The 12522-nt window shown below is 40.7% G+C and overlaps 1 long non-coding RNA gene and 1 pseudogene across 1 annotated transcript in view; one reads left to right on the forward strand and one right to left on the reverse strand.

Moving 5' to 3' along the window:
- Positions 1-12522, forward strand: part of LOC144380207 (uncharacterized) — a 127351-nt gene that overhangs the window by 948 nt on the left and 113881 nt on the right. The window lies entirely within an intron of this gene.
- Positions 10643-11030, reverse strand: LOC118535075 (protein kish-A pseudogene; annotated as a pseudogene).

Consider the following 12522-nt stretch of genomic DNA (forward strand, 5'->3'; position numbering starts at 1 on the left):
ATTACATCATTAGTTTTTGATGTAGTGTTCCAGGATTCATTGTTTGAGTAGTGTGTGTGTTTTAAAGACTAGTCAAGTGCAGTAGTGAGAAGAGGGAAAGAGTAGAACAATGACTTCAATCTGTAACTGACTGCGAACGATCAATTGAGATAACTCACTACCTTCAGACCAGCCTGGTCTTATTTGAAAGTAGACTTCAGTTAGTTGTAAATGTATATTGCAAACTCTAGGCAACAAAGAAAAAATAATAAAAAGAAGTATAACTCATGTACTAAGAAAGGAGAGAAAATGGAATCAAATAAAATGCTCAGTTAAAACCACAGAAGGCAAAAAAAAGAGTGGAAGACAAAAATAAGTACAAAGGACAAGAGGAAACAGAAACAAATATAGTAGATATTCATCCAGCTACATCAGTATCACCTTGAATGTCAATAGTCTAAATACACCAATTAAAAGACAGAGATTAGCACAGTGGTTCATAAAACAAGACCTAACTGTTGTCTATAAGAAACCCATTTTAAATATAAAGATACATATAAATTAAAAGTAAATGGGTGAAGAAAAATAGGCTAACACTAACCAAAGGAATGCAGGATAGCTATAATGATTTCAGACAGAGCAGACCTCAAAGCAGGGAAAGTTATCAGGGATTAAGAAGGGCATTAAATAATAATAAAGGCATCAGTTCTCCAAAAAGATATAATTCTTAATGTATATGTGCCTAACAATAGAGCATCACACTACATGAGGCAAAAACTGATAGAACTGTGAGGAGAAATAGATGAAATCCGCTATCCTAGTTGGAGATATCAATACCCTTCTATCAGAAATGGACAGATCCAGAAGGCAGAAAATCACTAAGGACATAGTTGAACTCAACAGTATCATTAATCAACTAGATATAATGGACATCTATAGACTACTTCATTCAAGAACAGCAGAATTCATATTCTTCTCCACTGCACATGAAACATTCACTGAGAGACCACATTCTGAGCCATAAGACTCAACTTAATAAATTTAAAAGAGTAAGAGTCTCTTATGGTTTGTCTCCCTGTCTGGTTTCATCTTGTTTCATTTTTCCCTCCCTTCCCCTATGATCCTCTGTCTTGTTTCTCAAATTCCTCACATCAGTGAGATCATATGATAATTGTCTTTCTCTGATTGACTTATTTCGCTTAGCATAATACCCTCTAGTTCCATCCACGTTGTTGCAAATGGCAAGATTTCATTTTTTTGATGGCTGCATAATATTCCATTGTGTATATACAACACATATTCTTTATCCATTCATCTATCAATGGACATCTAGGCTCTTTCCATAGTTTGGTTATTGTGGACATTGCTACTATAAACATTGGGGTGCACGTGCCCCTTCGGATCACTACATTTGTATCTTTGGGGTAAATACCCAGTAGTGCAATTGCTGGATTGTATGGTAGCTCTATTTTCAACTTTTTGAGGAACCTCCATACTGTTTTCCAGAGTGGCTGCACCAGCTTGCATTCCCACCAACAGTGTAGGGGGGGTTCCCCTTTCTCTGCATCCTCGCCAACATCTGTCATTTCCTGACTTGTTAATTTTAGCCATTCTGACTGGTGTGAGGTGGTATCTCATTGAGATTTTGATTCGGATTTCCCTGATGCCGAGCGATGTTGAGCACGTTTTCATGTGTCTGTTGGCCATTTGGATGTCTTCTTTGCAGAAATGTCTGTTCATGTCTTCTGCCCATTTCTTGATTGGATTATTTGTTCTTTGGATGTTGAGTTTGATAAGTTCTTTATAGATTTTGGATACTAGTCCTTTATCTGATATGTCATTTGCAAATGTCTTCTCCCATTCTGTTGGTTGTCTTTTGGTTTTATTGACTGTTTCCTTTGCTGTGCAAAGTTTTTATCTTGATGAAGTCAATTGTGAGAATCTTGAAGTTTTCCCACTAAAGTCAGGTATAAGGCAAGGATATTCCCTTTTCCTACTCTTTTTCAACATTGTAGTAGAAGTCCTTGCTAATGAAATATGATAAAAAATAAAATAAGAGAAGGAAATAAGGATATACAGACTGGAAAGAGAAAAATAAAACTGTCTTTGTTCACAGAGATGATTATGCAGAAAAATCAGAAAGAATCCACCAGGGGTACCTGGGTGGCTCAGTCATTCAAGGCTCTGACTCTTGATTTCAGCTCAGGTCATGATCTCAGGGTGGTGAGATCAAACACCGAGTTGGGCTCCGCACTGGGCATGGAGCCTACTTAAGATTCTCTCTCTCTCCCTCTCCCTCTGCCCCTCCCTCCACTCTCTTTCTCAAAAAAAAAAAAAAAAAAAAAAAAAAGAAAATCAACCAAAAAAACTCCTGGAACTAATAATTATAGTAAGGCTGCAGGATACAATATTAATATACAAATGTCCATAATTTTCCTATATACCAGAAATAAGCAAGTGGAATCTGCAATTGAAAATGTAATACCATTTACATTAGGCATGCTAAACACCAAAATGAAATACTTAGATATAAATGTAACACAATACATACAATGTCTCTGTGAAGAAAACTATGAAGCTCTGATGAGTGAAATCAAAGAACTAAATACACAGATATCTCATGTTCATGAATAGGAAGACTCAGTATCAGTTCTTCCCAACTCAATCTATAGATTCAATGCAATCCCAATCAAAATCCCAGCAAGTTATTTTGTGGATATCAACAAATGTTAAAATTTATATGGGGAGGCAAAAGACCCAAAGGGGTCAACACAAATTGAAGGAGAAAGACAAAATTGGAGGGCCAACACTACCCAACTTCAAGACTTATTATGAATCTACAGTGATTAGGACAGTGTGGTATTGGCAAAAGAATAGACAAATACATCAGTAGGCGAGAACAGAGAGCCCAGAAACAGACCCACATAAATATAGTCAACTGATCTTCGACAAAGTTGCAAATAATACAATGGAGCCAAGAGAGACTTTTCAACAAATAATGATGGAAGAGCCCTCCACATGCAACACAGATCTTACACCATCTACAAAAATTAACTCAAAATGGATCATAGGTCTAAGGGTAAAATGCAAAACTATAAATCTCCTAAAATGTAAGAGAAAACTTAGATGACCTTGGGTATGGTGATGTCCCAGGAAGGCCTGTTTGTTCAGATTCTTCTAGGTATTTCTTTATCTAGGAGATAAGGATGCTTCTTTCCTCAAAATATTTGGAGGGCACCTCTGACATGATGGTTTTATGATCTGCTTCAGGAAAGAAGGGGGAAGGAAGATCAGAGAGATCTGCTTCTGCTGTTTTCTCAAACTCCTTCAGCTTACACTATTCAATATGCCAAGGTGCCATATTTTATGGTAGTATGCCCTGAACCCTCTCACAAGACAGGTTTTTGAGGTGCCTGGCTGGCTCAGTTGTTGGAGCATGCGACTTTTGATCTCAGGGTTGTGGGTTGGGGTGTAGAGATTATTTAAAAAAAATAAAATCTAAAAAAAACCCTCAGGTTTTTATTCCCTTGCGTATGGGAGAGTTCACAGAAAAATATGGCTCAAGGAAGCTGTTAGAATTTGAGGGTTATATAATAGGGGATAGGGAGGGGCAGATAAGCACTTTGGGGAGAACAGATGACTTCTTAGGGGGCTGGAAGAAGAAAGGGCACCGATGAGAACACAGATGACTTGAAACATGAGTGTTTTTAGGAGAATAAAAGAGCTGAGATTGTTCTCTGACAATGTGTGTTTGGATGTGGTGGGGAAAAGGGATTAGATTTGCCTCTGGGGAGGGGATTTATGACGTTAAGGTTTTGGGGGAGGTTTGGCTTCTAGGCCGTTAAATTAATTAAACAAAGAGGCCGTTAGACCAAGGGGACTCTAATGCTTTGGTGGCTGATAGAAGCACATCAAAATCTAAGCCCGCAAATGCCTCAAGGTTATGAAATTGAACCACTAAGGACCACCAATCACAAACAGCCAAAGCTTTAAGCTATAGCCAATCACATCATGTCCTTTCTTTGCTGCCCCACCTCTTTTTTTTTTTTTTTTTTTTAAGCCCTAAGGCTGGGCTTGAACTCAGGACCCTGAGATAAAACCTGAGTGGAAACCAAGAGTGGATGCTTAACCGACTGAGCCACCAGGTGCCCCCTCCTCACCTTTTCTGTCTTTCCCCTGGCTCCTGTCAGAGGAGTGCTCCTAACCATTTCTGGTTTGGTGCTGCCCCATTTGAATTGATTTTTGCTCAAATAAACTTAAGCATTTTAATATGCCTCAGCTTATCTTTTAATAAGGCAGATAAGGGATTCTAGGAGCTTAAATGAAATAATTCTTATGCCCAGCTGCCATATTTTGGGGGTGGTATATCGTGGTCCCCTTTGAAAGCAGTTTTTGGTTTTTTTAGATGCCCTGGACTAATATCCACCTGCAGTACATGGAGAACTCCAAAAGTAATCCTTCTAAATCCCACAGCTTCAGAGGCCCAGTTTTAGCTGAGTGACATTCAAAAAACGACAATGTGCCTCAGTTGGTTAAGCGCTGGCTCCTGATCTCAGGGTCCTGAGTTCAAGCCCCAGGTTGGGCTCCACACTGGGCATAGAGCCTACTAAACACGTACACGCACAAACCAAACAAACTCAGAATGACTATCTTTGAACTAAAATGAGTTATAAAGGAACTTCAATCTTTACTGTCTCTTTTGAAGAACATTTAAAAAGATCCATTTCAAAACTCACACCAATACTTACCCAAATCCATCCTGTTACTCAAACTCGGATCTGAATTCATCCTTGATGCACCCCCCTCCTTCATCATCCTCCCACTGCAAATTCACTGCCAAGCCCAGTTACTCTCTAGATACCTCTTGACTCCATCTTCTTTACTCTACTTCTGCCCAAATCACCTAGACCAAGTTACCATTCTTTCTCACCTGGATTGTATTAATAGCCTTTAAACTAGTCTCTGATGAAGCTGTACCCAGCTGCAGCCCATCCCACAGCCAGGAGGATCTTTTCAAAACACATATCTGTTCACCCACACACTATCTGATGCCAACAACACAATATGAACAAGACACATAAGCTCTCTTTGATAGTTATAATTAAGATCAAAATTCTTATTGAAGGCCGTATAAAGACTGTCCCTCAGTTACCCCTCCAGCCTGTCCTCCCATTGTGCTTACAGCCCTACCTTTCACATCCCAGCTATACAGAACTGTGTTTGTTTCTTTACCTGCCTCCCACTTCCTCCTGAGGTCTTGCATTTGCTTCTCTGGCCTTCTGGACATTGTATCTCCGGCCCTTCCTTCATATTTTGTTTATCTGACACCCCTGCTGAGTCGACTCTCCATGAACCTGTCCTGTGCAACCCTGTTACCGCTGTCATTTCCCATTCACTTGTGAGATCTATTGGAGACCTAGGTCTCCATGAGGGCCACAGTGGGCTCATATCCACTTGGATGTCCTACATGTGTTTTCTATCATCTAAAAGGGGGCCTCTCCTATGGTAGCACTCAATAAATACTTGATAGATGGATGCGTGGATAGACTTTTAAAATACTTTGCACGGAGGGCTATTATGCATACGGAAAAGCGAACGTATCATAGGTGTTCATCGGACTTTCACAAAGTGATTGACCTGTAAGAAGTTTCTTTCCGGGTTTTGGGTTCCTAAACTTAGCGGCTGAGAATTGTAGGAAGTGAGCACTAGAGGGCAGTACAGGCAAAGGAACGGAGAGCCGAGCCGCTAGGCAGTGGTCCAGGAGAACAGCGGATGCCTGGCAGTTTCTCGGAGATGCAAAGGATTCTGGGAAGCTCCATGCCATCCACACATCCCTCTGGAGGCCAGGGACCGAAGCAGCTTCCTGTGAGGTGCTCGGGGAGCATGCCTTACTATTGCCATTTCCTAACTGTGCTGGTCAGTACTTTCAGGTACAAGGAGGACAGCATATATGGGTCATCTTAAAAATACCCAGAAATGTGTGAAGGAGACAGAAATCTGTCCGAGCAGTCACACAAACAGGGTCTCAGAGAACTGGAATGGTTTCAGGATGCAACGACGGCAATAATGACCTCACCATCTTGTCGTCCCTTAAAAGTGGACACCTGCTAGTCCTTTATCTTGTGATGCTGTTGGACTTGGGTTTTTTTGTTTTGTTTTTTTTTGGTCTCTGCTTCTTTTATTAAGGGCTCTCCCTCAATTTTTGACTTCCAGCAACTGCCTCTTCCCTTCTGCTGCCTTTTCCCAGCCCTTTGCCCTTAAATGCCTTATGCCAAAGTCTATTCTGAGCTGCTGATCGGTAGTGATCAGGTAGTGAACAAGGACTCATCACCATCCATCTGTTGTAAGTGGCCTTGTGTTCAGCCTGCTACCATCAGCGGTGTGGACTGGGAAGCAAGGCCATACAATACCAAATACAACTTTATGGAAGGGATACCCCGTGGTCTTTTTCCTCAGAAGGATGACAAGAACTGGATTATCCTCCAAAATACTTGAAAATGAGTTAAAAGCACGACCAAGCTATTACTACTAACACAGCTAAGCAGTCTCAGGCTACATTGTCTTTAATCATCATTCTTATTGGTTACTGAGTATCTACCATCCTCTGTTCATTCTAGACTAGAGGACTTTGAGGCTAAAACCTTTGTTTGAGTCTAGATTAGGCCACTTGCAAACTGCATGTCCTTGGGCAAGTCACTTAACCTCTCTGAGCCTCAGTTTTCATATCTGTACAATGAAGGTGATCATTACTTTCTGTGGTTAACCCTTTAGGATTAAGGTGAGAGTTCTTTGCAAGATGTAGACTACCAGATCAGTGACTCTCAAAATTAGTTGTATGCTATACATCAGAACCACTGGGGTACTTAATCTTTTTTTAAAGATTTTTATTATGTTCGGTTAGCCAGCATGTAGTACATCATTAGTTTTTGATGTAGTGTTCTCTGATTCATTAGTTGCGTATAACACCCAGTGCTCATCACAACATGTACCCTCTTTAATACCCATTCACCCAGTTACCCCATCCCCCCACCCCCCTCCCTTCTGAAACCCTCAGTTTGTTTCCCAGAGTCCAGAGTCTCTCATGGTTTGTCTCCCTCTCTGATTTCTTCCCCTTCAGTTTTCCCTTCTTTCCCCTATGGTCCTCCATGCTATTTCTTATGTTCCACATATGAGTGAAACCATATGATAATTGTCTTTCTCTGCTTGACTTATTTCAACTAGCATAATCCTCTCCAGTTCCATCCATGTTGATGCAAATGGTGGGTATTCATCCTTTCTGATGCTTGAGTAATATTCCATTGTATATATGAACCACATCTTCTTTATCCATTCATCTGTTGAAGGGCATCTCGGCTCCTTCCACAGTTTGGCTATTGTGGACATTTTTATTTATTTATTTTAGAGAGAGACAGAGAGTGTGAGCCGGGGGAGGGGCAGAGGGAGAGGGAGAGAGAGAATCCCGAGCAGACTCCACACTGAGCATGGAGCCTGATGTGGGTCTTGATCCCAGGACCCTGAGATCATGACCTGAGGGAAACCAAGAGTCAAACACCTAACCGACAGAGCCACCCAGGCGCCTCTTACTGGGGTACTTTAAAAGCATGCAGACATTGAGTCCCTCCCTCCAGGTCTGGTTTGGGACTTGGGTGGCAGGTTTAAAATGTTGCATAGGAGATTGCATTGCAGATGTTGAGTGTAGAACACCTGCACTTCACCAAAGATAGACAGTATCTTTATTATCCAGGATGACCAAAGATTTGAAGCCATGACCCCTGCCCACTCAGCTACTCCATGTTTGGTTATCATTCTTGACAGAAACTAAGCTGTAGGAAAGTACCCAATTGTGTCAGGGCCCCTGCTCTGGAGCATACAAAGCTGAGGCCAATGACTCCGGTCGGGATGAAAGTCCTGGGTAGGATGGAAGGGGTATATGCAGTTGAGACCAGACATTTACAACCCAGGTGAGTTGAGGTCCAAGTTTAGGGCATACCTGTGGAGGAAACAATAACTCTAAGGAAAGTCAAGCTAGAATAAAGGTGAGTTCTGGCCCTTCTTCTCTTGGAGAGGAGGAGTTTCAACATCCTCAAAGCCCTAGCAACATGTCCTTTCTAAATGGGCTGGCTCAGGAAAGCCTGATTTTTGCCCATGAAAACATGGATTAAACAAGAATCAATTCCAATTTCAATGCATTTCAACCATTTCATATTATAGTTGTAGAGCTAATTGCTCTGTATTGTCATATGCTATAGGGCAGAAAGGCATCATTAAAGTACTAAAAATTCTTTCCATGAAATGGATTTGTGCCACAGAGAGAAGGCCACTGATGAGTTCTTTTTAAGTGGGTTGTTTTGGAGGTGGATTTTTTTTTTTTTTTGTAGGTATCTTTGGAAAAAAAAACTCTCAAATTTGCAAGAGGACATACTCTCATGGAGCCTGTGGAAGTTCTTAACAAAAAGTGATCACAGTGGTCAGTGTTTAGGGATTTCATTGTTCCATCCCTTCATTCATTCTTCCTTCATTAATTCCTTTTTTTTTAATTTGACGGATATTCTGTGTTCACCATATACCAGACTTTGTGGAGGCCCTGGGGATCCAGTGGTGAGCAAAAGGAGATATAATTTCATTCTTCATGAGGCTTATAGCCTTGTTGGGACACTAGTCAAACAGTCAAATAAATAAATGTGATATTCCAACTGTGACAAATGTGTTGGAACCAATAATGGAGGAGTTGGACTGCAGAACACCAGAGAAACTCATTCTGAGAAAAGCATTGTGGGTGTTGAAATCTCAATATCTCAAGGGTGAGTAGGTGTTAACCAAGCTGAGGGGTCAGCATGTGCAAAGGCCCTGTGGTGGAAGGACTTTTGCCTATTGGTGAAGAAGGTCAATGTTCTTAGAGCCCAGAAACAGATAAGCATGGGTATGGAAGGACACTGGAGAAAGAGAGGCCACGCTCTGCTGGACATTTTAGGCCACAGTTACACTGTTGTTCTTCATCTTGAGAACAAAAAGGACCCTCTAATAGGGCTTTAATTAGCACAGGGTGTGACGGAGCGGGGGATGTGAGTACTCTGGCCACAATGAAGTAAGACCAGTTAGGAAGTTATTACTGTCCACAGGCAGGAGGTGGGAACTCCAAGGGATGCTGGACCAGACAGAGACTGATTTCCTTCCCAGAGTAGGCTGGGCACGTTAGCAGTTCCTCCAGTGGCTGGGGACACGCACTGAACAATGTCACCTCCTTATCTCAGCTTTCTTCCCAGCCTCTTAGGGATGGCACAGAAAGTCTCCACCAGCTCCTCCCTTCCCAAAGAGGAATGAGAAGAGTATGTGCTTTTAACAATTCCATTTGTTTCTGTGGTTTGGGAATTTATTTGAAGTTCCTGAAGATATCGTGGTGGATGTGTGCCAAAGCATTTCAATAACAGTCCAGAATTCATGAGATGGGCCAGAATAGGGCAGAGTTGTTCTCTTTTTCTTTTTCCAAGTGTACGTGCTGTTTACTTATTAAGAATCATGTACTCAGAGATATTAGATGAAAAATGAGGAAAATGATGTGATTGGCTGTACTTTATATTAGTCTCTTTACTTACATCATTAAAAAAAACTTTCCTGAGCTATAATTCACATCCTGTAAAGTTCACTATTTGAAGTGTTGTATTCAGTGCTTTTTAGTGTATTCATAGAGTTGTGCATCAATCCATTTTTAAAAAGTATCATTTTTCTTTTCACTTTTTTCATTTTATTTATTTCTTTTTTTTACAAACTTTCCATCATAGAAATTTTCAAACATACACAAATTGAAAGACTAGTAAATGAAGCTCTTGGTACTCAGCACCCTGCTTCAGCAATTATGAACACAGGCCGATCTTATTTATCTATATTCTCTCTCTCCCCACTGGCTGACTCAAAAGCTGATATCAGATATCATGTCATTTTGACTGCAAATACTACTGAAATATGACTCTTTTGTTTAAGAAAATAAGCAGGATATTACTATCAACCAGAACATATTAACAATAGTGCCTTCATATCATCAGATATCCATACCATCAAATACCCATCGAGTCCTCTTTCTTTTTTTACCTTCCTTCCTTTTCTTTCTTTCATTTTTTTAGAGGGGGGGACGGGGGAGAGAGAGAGGGACAGAGAATCTCAAGCAGGCTCCATACCCAGAGTGGAACCTGACATGGGGCTTCATCTCACAACCCTGAGATCATGACCTGAGCTGAAATCAAGGGTCAGACGCTTAACTGACTGAGCCACCCAGGCGCCCCCCACCTTGTTTTTCTTCTCTTTAAATGAGTGGTTTGAGTCAGAATCTAAGAAAAGCCCACATTGCATTTGGTTGATACATCTCTTTAGTCTCTCTCTCTCTCTCTCTCTCTCTTTCTTTGGTCTCATCCTATAAGGGTTTATCATTCCCAAATCACAATTGAAAGAAACTTGGGTCATTTACCAATTTTGTTTTCTCTTATGCACCTTAGAGATACCTCACTAAAAACTGGTATCTGACATAACAGAATAACATTTGCAGAATGTAATATTGTAGTGACAGTACTGAGGTTGATTGTTACAGACATATTAAACTCTTTGAGTATTAAATAGTAACATCCTATTTATTTAGAACATTGGTCCAATAATAAAAATAGAGAACAGCAGCTGGAAATTTATCTCATTCAATGTTCAGAGATAAAAGGGTTAACCATTCATTCCATTATTTTCTGTAAATAAGTCCTTTTTTCATACTGAAATCTGATGGCAATTAAATTCTGATATTCTTCCAAGCTACTGTATGAAGAGGATGCTGAAGCCCATCACTACATAGCATACTGCAACGTAAGGACTCTTCCGTTCACCAATTCTGGCGCACTTCCAAAATATACCCAACAATCCAGTTTTATTTCTGTCCAGGAGGCTGGGTGCCAAGGACCGGATATAAGCACAGGTAGATATAAGCAGCAAGATTACAGTCAACAGACTCTGAACATTTAAAATGGCAGACATAGTGAGGCCGGCGAAGCCCCAGCCACATCCTCTTTAGTCTCTTTTTAATTTACAGGTTCCTCCTCCTTCCTTTTTTCTTTTTTAAAGATTTTATTTTATTTATTTATTTGAGAGAGAGAGCATTGGGGGGAGGAGCAGAGGGAGAGGGAGAAGCAGACTCCTTGCTGAGCGGGGAGCCTGACGCAGGGCTCCATCCCACGACCCTGAGATCATGACCTGAGCTGAAATCAAGAGTCCATCACTCAACCGACTAAGCCACCCAGGCACCCCTCTTCCCCCCTCCTCCCCCTCCTCCCTCTTCCTCCCCCCTCCTCCCCTCTCTTTGTATCCTTGGAATTCGTTTGTGGAAGAAATCTTATTTGCCCGATTAGAACTTCCCTAAAGTGTTTATTTTTATTTTTTTTTAGATTTTATTTATTTATTTGACAGGGAGAGACACAGCGAGAGAGGAATCACAAGCAGGGGGAGCGGGAGAGAGAGAAGCAGGCTCCCTGCGGAGCAGGGAGCCTGATGCGGGGGGCTCGATCCCAGGACGCTGGGATCATGACCTGAGCCGAAGGCAGACGCTTAACGACTGAGCCACCCAGGTGCCCCCCTAAAGTGTTTATTTTTAATAGCAGCCTGAAGTAGGTGGAAGAGTGGAGTTTGGAGCATGGACGTTGGAGAGTCATGTGCTGCTGGGTTCAAATCCTGATATTGTCCCTCACTTGCTGTGTGGCCTTGGGGAAACAGCTCATCTCCCTTGATGGACACAGGAGTGGCACTATGTTGAGGACTGAGTCAGATAATGCACAGAAAGTGCATGGCATACAGAAGGTGCTCAATAAAACTTCCTCCTCTTCTTTTTATGTTTTCTTATAACTTCTAATTTCTTTTTATTTATATATAATATATTTTCTATACTGCATAGTGATGTTATTTTATATAACTATGTAACATATATAATATATAACATATGTATATATAACATGATTAATATATCATTATAACATATTTTATAATTATAATTATATTTTATTTTTATGATTATGTTTTATTTTTTCATATTTTTAAAAAATTTCCATTGGAAACAGAAGTCATCAGTCCTCAGCCCTGGTTGAGTCTTGACTGTCAAGGATCTGAGAAACTGATGGACAACTCTTTGAAAGATAAAGGATGTCTGGAGACCAGGGAAATATCTGGGAGCATATATATATATATTATACTTATATATACTCCTCCCCCCTCCCTCTCTCAAATATATATATATATGTGTGTGTGTGTGTGTGTATTTGTATATATATGTGTGTGTGTATATATATGTGTATATATATATTTGTATATATATGTGTATATATATGGGTGTATATATATATGTGTGTATACTATATATATATAGTACCTGGGAGTATAACTAGAAACAGGGTCCTCTGCAGAGCTGAGAGGATTTCTTCAGCACCACCCACCCCTGCGCCACTTTCCCTCACCTTTTGCTGTGTTCCTGGCCTTGTGTCATGCCCATTATCATTAGGTAGTCCAGTTTCCTGGTACTTGGGA

Source organism: Halichoerus grypus, chromosome 15, assembly GCF_964656455.1.
Source record: "Halichoerus grypus chromosome 15, mHalGry1.hap1.1, whole genome shotgun sequence".
Lineage (NCBI taxonomy): Eukaryota > Metazoa > Chordata > Mammalia > Carnivora > Phocidae > Halichoerus > Halichoerus grypus.